General features: G+C 47.5%; 1 long non-coding RNA gene across 1 annotated transcript; it reads left to right on the forward strand.

The window, feature by feature from the left end:
• Nucleotides 1-714: 714 nt before the first annotated feature.
• LOC120914441 lies at nt 715-4,340 on the forward strand. Its single transcript, XR_005743673.1, has 3 exons — nt 715-986; nt 3,803-3,942; nt 4,108-4,340. It is a non-coding gene; the product is annotated as an uncharacterized LOC120914441 (long non-coding RNA).
• Nucleotides 4,341-10,880: the final 6,540 nt, after the last annotated feature.

The following is a 10,880-nucleotide window of genomic DNA, read 5'->3' on the forward strand; positions in this document are numbered from 1 at the left end:
GTTAAATTGTATGTGTTGTCATTCATGGCTGAAAGGCATGCTAATAACATTTGGGGGGTATTGTTTATATATGGCATATATGGCATTGTCATCCTAATTCGGGTTATATACTTGTGTAAGGGTGGATTGGCACTGGCAAAATCACTTATTTAAGTGATATCTCCTCCCTTTATTATTTCCAATTTTTAATTTAATTTTATTTTCAATTTTTAATCAATGTCATATATGGAATCACCATATTGACATTGATATAATTGCGACTTTATATCCGTCTGCCGCGATTGCGTCATCATGCCAACGCTACTACATGTGTCATTGCAGCAATGGTGTTACCATGCTGATCGACACATGCGACGTCCATGCTTTTGACTATCATGGCATGTGTTAAATGTATTTGGACTGTGCAGGCAATAATTGTTCGAGTGTAGTCACCGCATTGATATCAATGTGCTGGTGTCCACTTGCGAGTTTCATCACAATAGCGTCATTTCCGCAATTGCGTCATTACGCAGCGCATAAGCGCGCGCATGCGCCTATGCCGCTAATGTACTCTATTCAATCCCATCCCGTTTTTTGTTTTTTTTCCAAGACGCAATTGCGTCACTACGCAGCACGTGCGCGCGCGCGCATGCGCCATAGCCACCAATGGACTCTATTTAAGCCCATTGCAGACACTATTGTCTCTGACTGTCATGGCGTCTGCTGGACTTATGGAGACTTCTCAAATGCAGGTAGGACCACTGGTTGTTGATGTTTGGCTTATTGTTTGTTTTTGGTGCTGTGCCTTTATGCACACTTCACCAGACTAGCCATACATATTATTTATATATACTCCTAAATTCCTTTTTCCAGTGATCTCTGCCTGCGATCACCCAGCAATCCACCCTTCCTGAAACATAGGATAATCTGGGTAGTTTGTCTCCTTGTGGCTGAACTTTTGTTCTCTGGCACATGCATACCCTCTCCTATATGGATTTCCATATCTGGTAAGTTACTCTTTTTTGCTATAAATGTGTGTCTGCATTTAACTCTTTGAATGCAACAAATAATGATATATACATAATGGGCCAAATCCACAGAAGAGATACTCCGGCGTAAGCCGTCGTATCTCTGGTTCTAACTTTGGAACTGATCCTCAGAAGCAGTTTTCCTAAGTTAGGCAGAAGATCCGACATCTGTAAGGGACTTACACTGCCGGATCTTAGGATGCAGTACCGCATCCGCCACTGGGGGCATTTCGAGTCGAAATGCCTCTGTTAGTATGCAAATTAGCACTTAGGGCGATCCTCAAAGCTTTTGTGCCTAGTTTTTTCGCCGTAAGTGTTAGTTTGCCTGGTGTAAAACTAGGGCTGCTTTTACAAAGTGTAAAGTTAGTCACACCTTGTAAAGGCCCATTCAAGCGACGGCATTTGGTATGCATTCCCGAGGGAGAACTCCACGGCAATTTGTAAATTCCAAACCGGCATGGGTTCCCCCCCAGGAGCATACCAGGCCCGTAGGTCTGTTATGGGTTGTAAGGAGACCCCCCCTCCGCCAAAAAATTGACGTAGGGGGTCCCCCTACAATCTATACCAGACCCGTATCCAAAGCACGCTACCCGGCCGGTCAGGAATGGGGACGAGCGAGCGTCCCCCCCCCTCCTGAGCCGTGCCAGGCCGCATGCCCTCAACATGGGGGGGTTGGGTGCTCTGGGGCAGGGGGGCGCACTGCGGGCCCCCCCACCCCAGAGCACCCTGTCCCCATGTTGATGAGGACAGGACCTCTTCCCGACAACCCTTGCCATTGGTTGTCGGGGTCTGCGGGCGGAGGCTTATCGGAATCTGGGAGTCCCCTTTAATAAGGGGGCCCCCAGATACCGGCCCCCCCACCCTAAGTGAATGGATATGGGGTACATCGTACCCCTATCCATTCACCTGTAGGCAAAAAGTAAAAGTTAATAAACACACAACACAAGGCTTTTTAAAATATTTTATTATTCTGCTCCGGATGCCCCCCCTGTCTTCGTTATTAGCTCAATTACCAGGGGGGGCTTCTTCTTCCACTCTCTGGGAGTCTTCTCCGCTCTCCGGGGGGGGGGTTTCTTCTTCCGCTCTCCGGGGGGGGGCTTCTCCGCTCTCCGGTGGGCTTCTTCCATCTTCTCCCCTCTTCCGCTCTTGACTCGGCGAACCCCGGTTCTTCTGCAGCTCTCCGGTGCCTTCTTCTTCAGCGCTGGCTGCCTGCTATGTTTGTGTGTTAGCTCGATTTCAAACAGGCAGCCGGCGCGGTCTTCTGTGGCGTCAGGGTCTTCTCTTCCTTTCTTCCGATGTTGCCTCGTCGCCTGTTGTCGCTGTAATGATGGAAGCGCGCCTTGCATCCCATTTATATAGGCATCACCGTCCCATCATGCTCCGGCAGGTACCCACGTGGTGGGTGCCTACCCACGTGCACCCACCACGTGGGTACCTACCGGAGCATGATGGGACGGTGATGCCTATATAAATGTGATGCAAGGCGCGCTTCCATCATTACAGCGACAACAGGCGACGAGGCAACATCGGAAGAGGGGAGAAGAACAGAAGAGAAGATGACGTCACAGAAGACCGCGCCGGCTGCCTGTTAGAAATTGAGCTAACACACAAACATAGCAGGCAGCCAGCGCTGAAGAAGAAGGCACCGGAGAGCTGCAGAAGAACCGGGGTTCGCCGAGTCAAGAGCGGAAGAGGGGAGAAGATGGAAGAAGCCCACCGGAGAGTGGAAGAAGAAGCCCCCCCTGGTAATTGAGCTAATAACGAAGACAGGGGGGGCATCCGGAGCAGAATAATAAAATATTTTAAAAAGCCTTGTGTTGTGTGTTTATTAACTTTTACTTTTTGCCTACAGGTGAATGGATAGGGGTACGATGTACCCCATATCCATTCACTTAGGGTGGGGGGCCGGTATCTGGGGGCCCCCTTATTAAAGGGGACTCCCAGATTCCGATAAGCCTCCGCCCGCATACCCCGACAACCAACGGCAAGGGTTGTCGGGAAGAGGTCCTGTCCTCATCAACATGGGGACAGGGTGCTCTGGGGTGGGGGGGCCCGCAGTGCGCCCCCCTGCCCCAGAGCACCCAACCCCCCCATGTTGAGGGCATGCGGCCTGGCACGGCTCAGGAGGGGGGGGGACGCTCGCTCGTCCTCACTCCCATTCCTGACCGGCCGGGTAGCGTGCTTTGGATACGGGTCTGGTATGGATTGTAGGGGGACCCCCTACGTCGAATATTCGGCGGAGGGGGGTCTCCTCACAACCCATAACAGACCTAAGGGCCTGGTATGCTCCTGGGGGGGGGAACCCATGCCGTTTTTTTCTTTGAAAATTGGCATGGAGTTCTCCCTCTCAGGAATGCATGCTGAGCGACGCTGTCATTTTTTTTTTTAATTATTTGTTTTCCCGGCGCGTCTTTTTTTCACCCGTCGCAACTTTAGTGTCCCGTCGCAATCCACAAAGCCGCCCGGCGTCAATTACGTTCGCGCGATGCACGTCGGGAAAATGACGTCACACGCATGCGCAGTACGGCCGGCGCGGGAGCGCGCCTCATTTAAATTGTAAACGCCCCCCGGAGAGGAGGAACGCCTTACGACGGCGGCACTTAACTTACACGGCTTGAAATTTTTACGTAAGTGCTTTGTGGATCAGGCACTTAGGTAAAAACTTTAAGTCAGTGTAACTTAACTGCTGAAAGTTAAGTTACGCCGCCTGGCTGAGGATTTGGCCCATTATATATATATATATATATATATATATTTTTTTTTTTTCTTCTTTCCTTTTTCCCTTCCTTCCCTAGGCGTGGACCTTTTTGGTAGGCTATGATTGTATATCCTCCCCGTGAACACAGAGACATTGATCTCCATATACAGCATTCTCCCCTTGTTTTTGGCGTACTTTCACACTGAGACAGGACTCTATCTACAGATCTTATTGACTGTAAGTAGCTCATATCTGTTTTGACAAATGACATAGTTGTATGGCTGTCCTTTTCTTGTCTCCCCCTTCCCCATGTTTTTTAACAATTTCGGTCACTTGAGTTGTAAATATTGTTTAAGTTGAATTTTTTCTATGTAATATATGTATATATCTCTTTTCTAATAGACATGTATTTCTCTGACACAATGATCGTCTGTAATACCCCTTGAAGAAGGATCACAGATACCGAAACGGCTGTCGGGTTGGACCAATTTTTGTCTTATGTCTGTTTTATTGCTTTACAAATAGGATCTGTATACCACTTGCATGTGGTTTTTTATCCTTGCTAGGACACTGTATGATGTCCTTACTTAAATTGTTTAAATAAATTTGCTATATATTTTTCTACTCATTCACGTGTTTGTGTCACTTATAAAGTCCCACCCTTGAGGGGGTATTTCATGTTTTTTCCAGTTCGTCCATAGAGGGCGCTGGAGCGCCGCCCCCTCTGGCTCCGCACCACCACTGACTAATAACATAGATTAATTGCATTGCATGAATCGATGTTGTTGTCGCCGCTGCCGCTGGTCTATTCAGATGGCCGGACCTAGAGTGCCGGCCACCTGAATAACAGCAGCTGGTTGGCTGTACGGAAGTGCCTATCAGAACCAGTGGCTCTGATAGGCTTTCCGAGTACAGCCCTCAGGCTGTAGTCGGCTTCCGAATGCTTATCCTCGGGACGTACCGGCGGTGCATTCCTTGGATAAGACTGACAGGCGTCTCAGCCAATCAGGTTCACCGGTTCTGGCTATCGGTAACCTGATTGGCTGAAGCGTCATCGAGGGCGGGAGAAGACATTGAGGGACGTGGATGGCTGACCAGTAAAGGTAAGTGTTGGGCGGGGGGGGGGGAAAGGGGAATTTTACAGGGCACAGCGGCGACGAAGGGCACAGTGACATCAATGGGCACAGTGGCGACAATGGGGACAATTGGCACAGCGGCATGAATGGGCACAGTGGCGACAATTTGGCACAGTGGGGGGACAATGGGCACAATTGGCACAGCGGCATGAATGGGCACAGTGGTGACAATTTGGCACAGTGGGGGGAAAATGGGCACAGTGGGGACAATTGACACAGTGGCATGAATGGGCACAGTGGCGACAATTTGGCACAGTGGCGACAATTAAAGGGCACAGTGGTGACAATTGGCACAGTGGCGACAATTGATGGCACAGTGGCTGTGTTTGATGGCATGGCACAGTGGCGACAATTGATGGCATGGCACAGTGGTGACAATTGATGGCAGAGTGGCTGCGTTTGATGGCATGGCACAGTGGCTGCGTTTGATGGCATGGCACAGTGGTGCGAATTGATGACTCAGTGGCTGCGTTTGATGGCATGGCACAGTGGTGACAATTGATGGCACAGTGGCTGCGTTTGATGGCATGGCACAGTGGCTGCGTTTGATGGCATGGCACAGTGGCTGCGTTTGATGGCATGGCACAGTGGTGACAATTGATGGCATAGTGGCTGCGTTTGATGGCATGGCACAGTGGTGACAATTGATGGCACAGTGGCTGCATTTGATGGGCACAGTGAGGCTGTAATTTTTTTATTTTTCGTTTGCGCCCCCCCCAAAAATTTTGAGCACCAGCCGCCACTGCTGTATATGCTGGGAGTGTTTCAAAATACAGAAATTTTGGCAAGAAGTGATACAACAGATCCAAGAAATTACGGGAGTAGATGTGCCTAAAAATCCAGAAACGTATTTATTGCTTAATATCAAATTTACAACAAAACAATATAAGAGAACGATAATACCACAATTATTAAATGCAGCAAAACACCTGACCCCAAAACATTGGCAAGCAAACCCAATGCTAAGAGAATGGGTTCAAAGGGTAGAATTTATATTTAACCCTTTCATTCCCATGCCGATTTCTGACATTTGTTGCTTACAAGTTAAAATCCGTATTTTACTGTATTATTTATTTATTTCAGGTACTTTTATAGCGTGGTCAATTTACACAGCACTTTACATATGTATTGTACATTCACATCCTGCTCTCAAGAAGCTTACAATATAAGGTATTATGTACTATACCCAATTACAACTTAGAGTATATAAACTATAGACATCAGGTTCACATTACAGTTTGTACAGCGTAATGTACAGTAGTGATGGTCATATTCATTTAGCAGCCAACGTACACACAACTTAGTTCATTGTTATCCCATTAGAGCACACACATGCACAAGAAACCTCGAGAAACCTGCAAGGGGGCCTCAAGGTATGAACTGCCTAGGGCGGTGATGGTGAACCTTGGCACCCCAGATATTTTGGAACTACATTTCCCATGATGCTCATGCACCCTGCAGTGTAGATGAGCATCATGGGAAATGTAGTTCCAAAACATCTGGGGTGCCAAGGTTCACCATCACTGGCCTAGGGGCATCTGCAGTGTTTAATTCTGTACTGAGTAACTCAAGTTAAAAATCCAATTTATGGCTGTGTTGCAGTGACTTTGCAACATTCGACTCTTTTGATGCTGTTGCTATGGAGTGTGTGTAACATTACCATATATTATTTAGAGGAATGAAATATAAGATTAAGGAAAATGGTATAGGTGGGAACGATCGGGATACTTAAAGATAAAGCATCCATTGGATGGCAGCATATTAAGGTGTCTTGAACAGAAACTGTATACCATTCAGGCAAGGCAACATAGATGGGAAGGGACTTTAACATACCTAAAGTAAAGGCAGCTACACTGAGCCATTTCTACCAAGTTGTCTCAAAGAGCAAACCAATATCCTACTCCATATGCTTCTAGAAACCCAGGCCCTAGTCTAAATGTCTCCAGAAACCCTGACCCAGGAATCCCCCAGAAACCCTGACCCAGGAATCCCCCAGAAACCCTGACCCAGGTATCCTCCAGAAACCCTGACCCAGGTATCCTCCAGAAACCCTGACCCATGAATTCCCCAGAAACCCTGACCCAGGTATCCTCCAGAAACCCTGACCCAGGTATCCTCCAGAAACCCTGACCCAGGAATCCTCCAGAAACCCTGACCCAGGAATCCCCCAGAAACCCTGACCCAGGTATCCTCCAGAAACCCTGACCCAGGAATCCCCCAGAAACCCTGACCCAGGTATCCTCCAGAAACCCTGACCCAGGAATCCTCCAGAAACCCTGAGCCGGGAATCCCCCATAAACCCTTACCCAGGTATCCTCCAGAAACCCCGACCCAGGTATCCTCCAGAAACCCTGACCCAGGTATCCTCCAGAAACCCTGACCCAGGTATCCTCCAGAAACCCTGACCCAGGAATCCTCCAGAAACCCTGACCCAGGAATCCTCCAGAAACCCTGAGCCAGGAATCCCCCATAAACCCTTACCCAGGTATCCTCCAGAAACCCTGACCCAGGTATCCTCCAGAAACCCTGACCCAGGTATCTTCCAGAAACCCTGACCCAGGAATCCTCCAGAAACCCTGACCCAGGAATCCTCCAGAAACCCTGACCCAGGTATCCTCCAGAAACCCTGACCCAGGAATCCCCCAGAAACCCTGACCCAGGTATCCTCCAGAAACCCTGACCCAGGAATCCTCCAGAAACCCAGACCCAAGAATCTCCCAGAAACCCTGACCCAGGAATCCTCCAGAAACCCTGACCCAGGTATCCTCCAGAAACCCTGACCCAGGTATCCTCCAGAAACCCTGACCCAGGAATCCTCCAGAAATCCTGACCCAGGAATGCTCCAGAAACCCTGACCCAGGAATCCTCCAGAAACCCTGACCCAGGAATCCTCCAGAAACCCTGACCCAGGAATCCCCCAGAAACCCTGACCCAGGAATCCTCCAGAAACCCTGACCCAGGAATCCTCCAGAAACCCTGACCCAGGAATCCTCCAAAAACCCTGACCCAGGTATCCTCCAGAAACCCTGACCCAGGAATCTCCCAGAAACCCTGACCCAGGTATCCTCCAGAAACCCAGATCCAGATATCTCCAGAAACAGAATACAAAGAAACTTGGACCACAAATTTAGATGGCAGAAAGCCATGGCAAATATTTGTATATTTTCACCTGGCTGTAGTTGAAGAGCACTAATTCCGACAGCAAAAGTCCGATGAGCTTTTGAACGGAAATTCCTAACGGAAGAACATGATCGTCTGTAGCAATTCCGACGCGCAAAATTCCGACACATGCTCGGAAGCATTAAACTTAATTTTCTCGGCTTGTTGTAGTGTTGTACTTCACCGCGTTCTTAACGGTCGAAAGTTCAGAGAACTTTTGTGTGACCGTGTGTATGCAAAAATGTGCTAGGGGTAACTCTGCGCTGCTAGTGAAAAAAAGTTTGAGCTGCTAACACAGCTAATTGAAAAAAGCGATAAAGGAAATGGTGTGGTATATGTGTAGCGCTAAGTGATACAATAAATAATTAAATTCATATATCAGAAATTGACATAAATAATATGATATAAAACAAGACAATTGTGAAAATTAGTCCGTGAAAAATTCCAAACAAATATAAAACAAATAAATAAATAAGTCCATACGTGACCACAATGGCCAAAAAAGCTTTTTCTCCACCACGTGTTTTAGATTAGTCTAAGCCCCCATTCACATCTAGGCGTTTTTACGCCTGTAGTGCTACGCCGCTGCCGCCAGAGGGATGAAAACACATGTCCCTCTATGGAGATGGTTCACATCTCCACGCTGAACGCCGGACGCCTGCCCCCTGAAAAAAGGTACCGGACCTTTTTTTCAGGCGGCTTTCGGCGTTCGGCTAGGAGATGGCAACCATCTCCATAGAGGGGGTCAATCTGGGGCACATCCAGGCGGACAATACCGGCGTTTTGTCGCCGCAAATCGCGGTACAAAACGCCGCTATTTGTACCGCGATTTGCGGCGACAAAACGCCACTAATTTGTCTGCCGAGGTGTGAATGGAGACTTAAACCAAAACATTCAGGTGATGCAAAAAATCAGGATGACTTCTTATGTGCAGTAAAGGAACCCTCCACCGATAAGGATGCAGGCTTACCAGAAGAAATGGACTCAATGAAACATATTTCTCATATGAGTCAAACAAGCTTATAGGATGATGCCACTTCCAAGACGTCTTAGGAGACCATGAATCAACCAATAGGACTTCAGCAGGGATGAATTCCACCGAGTAGAAAATAGACAATAGCCCCAAATAGCTTGCAACTTGCTCTCAGTATATTTCAATAATGGAAGGAAGGAGAAAAGGAGGCACATAGCATAATTCCGTAAGAAATCTTTAAAATTTAATAAGCAATTGCACTTACATTTAGTGAGAAGGTACAGCGCATTTAAAAGTGTTAAAAGAGGCGACAATGGAGTTTCCCAACGCGTTTCGTGTATTTCGTGTACGTCCACCTGCAGCCTCGGAGGGGACAGGGAGGGGGCAGGACGAACGCCAACAGATCAAAGTCCCGCCTCCTATGATAGACAGAACAGTCATCCAATGGCAGCCCAGGAGACAGGACTTCCTAGTTCAGATGCTGAGTAAACAAGAGATTCTCCTGTATGTAATCTGACGGCGCTTGTTCTGCCCCCTCCCTGTCCCCTCTGAGGTAACGCTGATAAATACAGTATATATCGTTAGTGGCCCTGGGAGCCGCAAAATATATATTTTTCTAAATTACCAGGGGGACCACATTAAATCGGAACAAGGGCCGCAATTGGCCCACGGGCCGGACTTTGGACATGCCTGCTCTAAGTAGTCTTTCCAATAACTTTTTTAAGGTCTTACAATGGACAATGGACCCCAATAGCCACCTCACAATGCACTGCCTGTACCCCCATCTTGAGTTAGGAGATGAAAGAGTCCAGACAATGAAAGACTTTTAATTATTTACTAAACATAGGTTGTAAATAGGTTTCAGTCACCCCAGCAGTGATAGTGCACTCCTGACAGTATAACTAAAGGCAGAACATTTTTCTTAGGTTTGGATGGAGTCCAGAGAGATAGGATCTCTCTATCAGGTTTTTACTGCTAAATCTCAGTTTACACCCACGCAAAAAAATTGTAATATCATTTTTTTTTTTTTTTTTAATATGTGTAATATGAGCAGGGCAGGATTTAGGGCGGTGGGGCCCCTGGGCTTGAGTCACTTTCGGGCCCTACCTTCTATACATTACTTTAAATCGAACAAAATTATACATACACAAGCTATGTATTATCCCACTTCAAAGGGGTATGTCTAGGGAAGCAAAACAGCATAAAATGAATGTGTGTATGGGGACAAATAACCCAATATCACCACAAAGAGCCTGGCAAGGAAAGAGCTTCCACTGTATCTGTCAGATGGAGAAGGATCATAAAATTGTGCCGTACGAGCCGTCACGTATGCCCATCGGTAGTCACTGCAGCTATAAATAATGACCGGCGTAATGACGTCATTGCGACCGCGTTGCATAATGATGGCGCATAGTCATCAATAGTAAACATAGCGTTCCCGAAGGACATGATGTATACTGCGCATGGGCACAAAAAAGGGCAAATCCAGCAATTGGAGCCAAAGTAACATACCACATCCAGCAAAAGGACAGACACCCCTACACTACATTAGCTAAAACAATCTTGTTCTGGTAGGGACTCTGCATTTGTATAACTGCTACCAGGACAACAGACAGACCTAGAACCTCTTTTTGATTCTTTTTGCAATGAAATAGCGGACCCAGACTTGAGACTACAATTACTCTGTCAGTGAAAAAGTTAAAGTGGTTGTAAGCCCTGGTTCACATTGGTGCGATTTGACATGTCAAATCGGCGGCAATTGCCGGCAATGGCATCGGCCTAATCGGTGCGACACTGCATTTGCAGCACTGCACCGATTTCAAAAAAGTCGTTTCTGTACTACTTTTTGCGTGATGTCTGTGAAATCGCAGCCCAAACCGGGACTGACATGCAGGAGTGAAATTGTG

The sequence above is a fragment of the Rana temporaria genome, chromosome 9, assembly GCF_905171775.1.
Source record: "Rana temporaria chromosome 9, aRanTem1.1, whole genome shotgun sequence".
Lineage (NCBI taxonomy): Eukaryota > Metazoa > Chordata > Amphibia > Anura > Ranidae > Rana > Rana temporaria.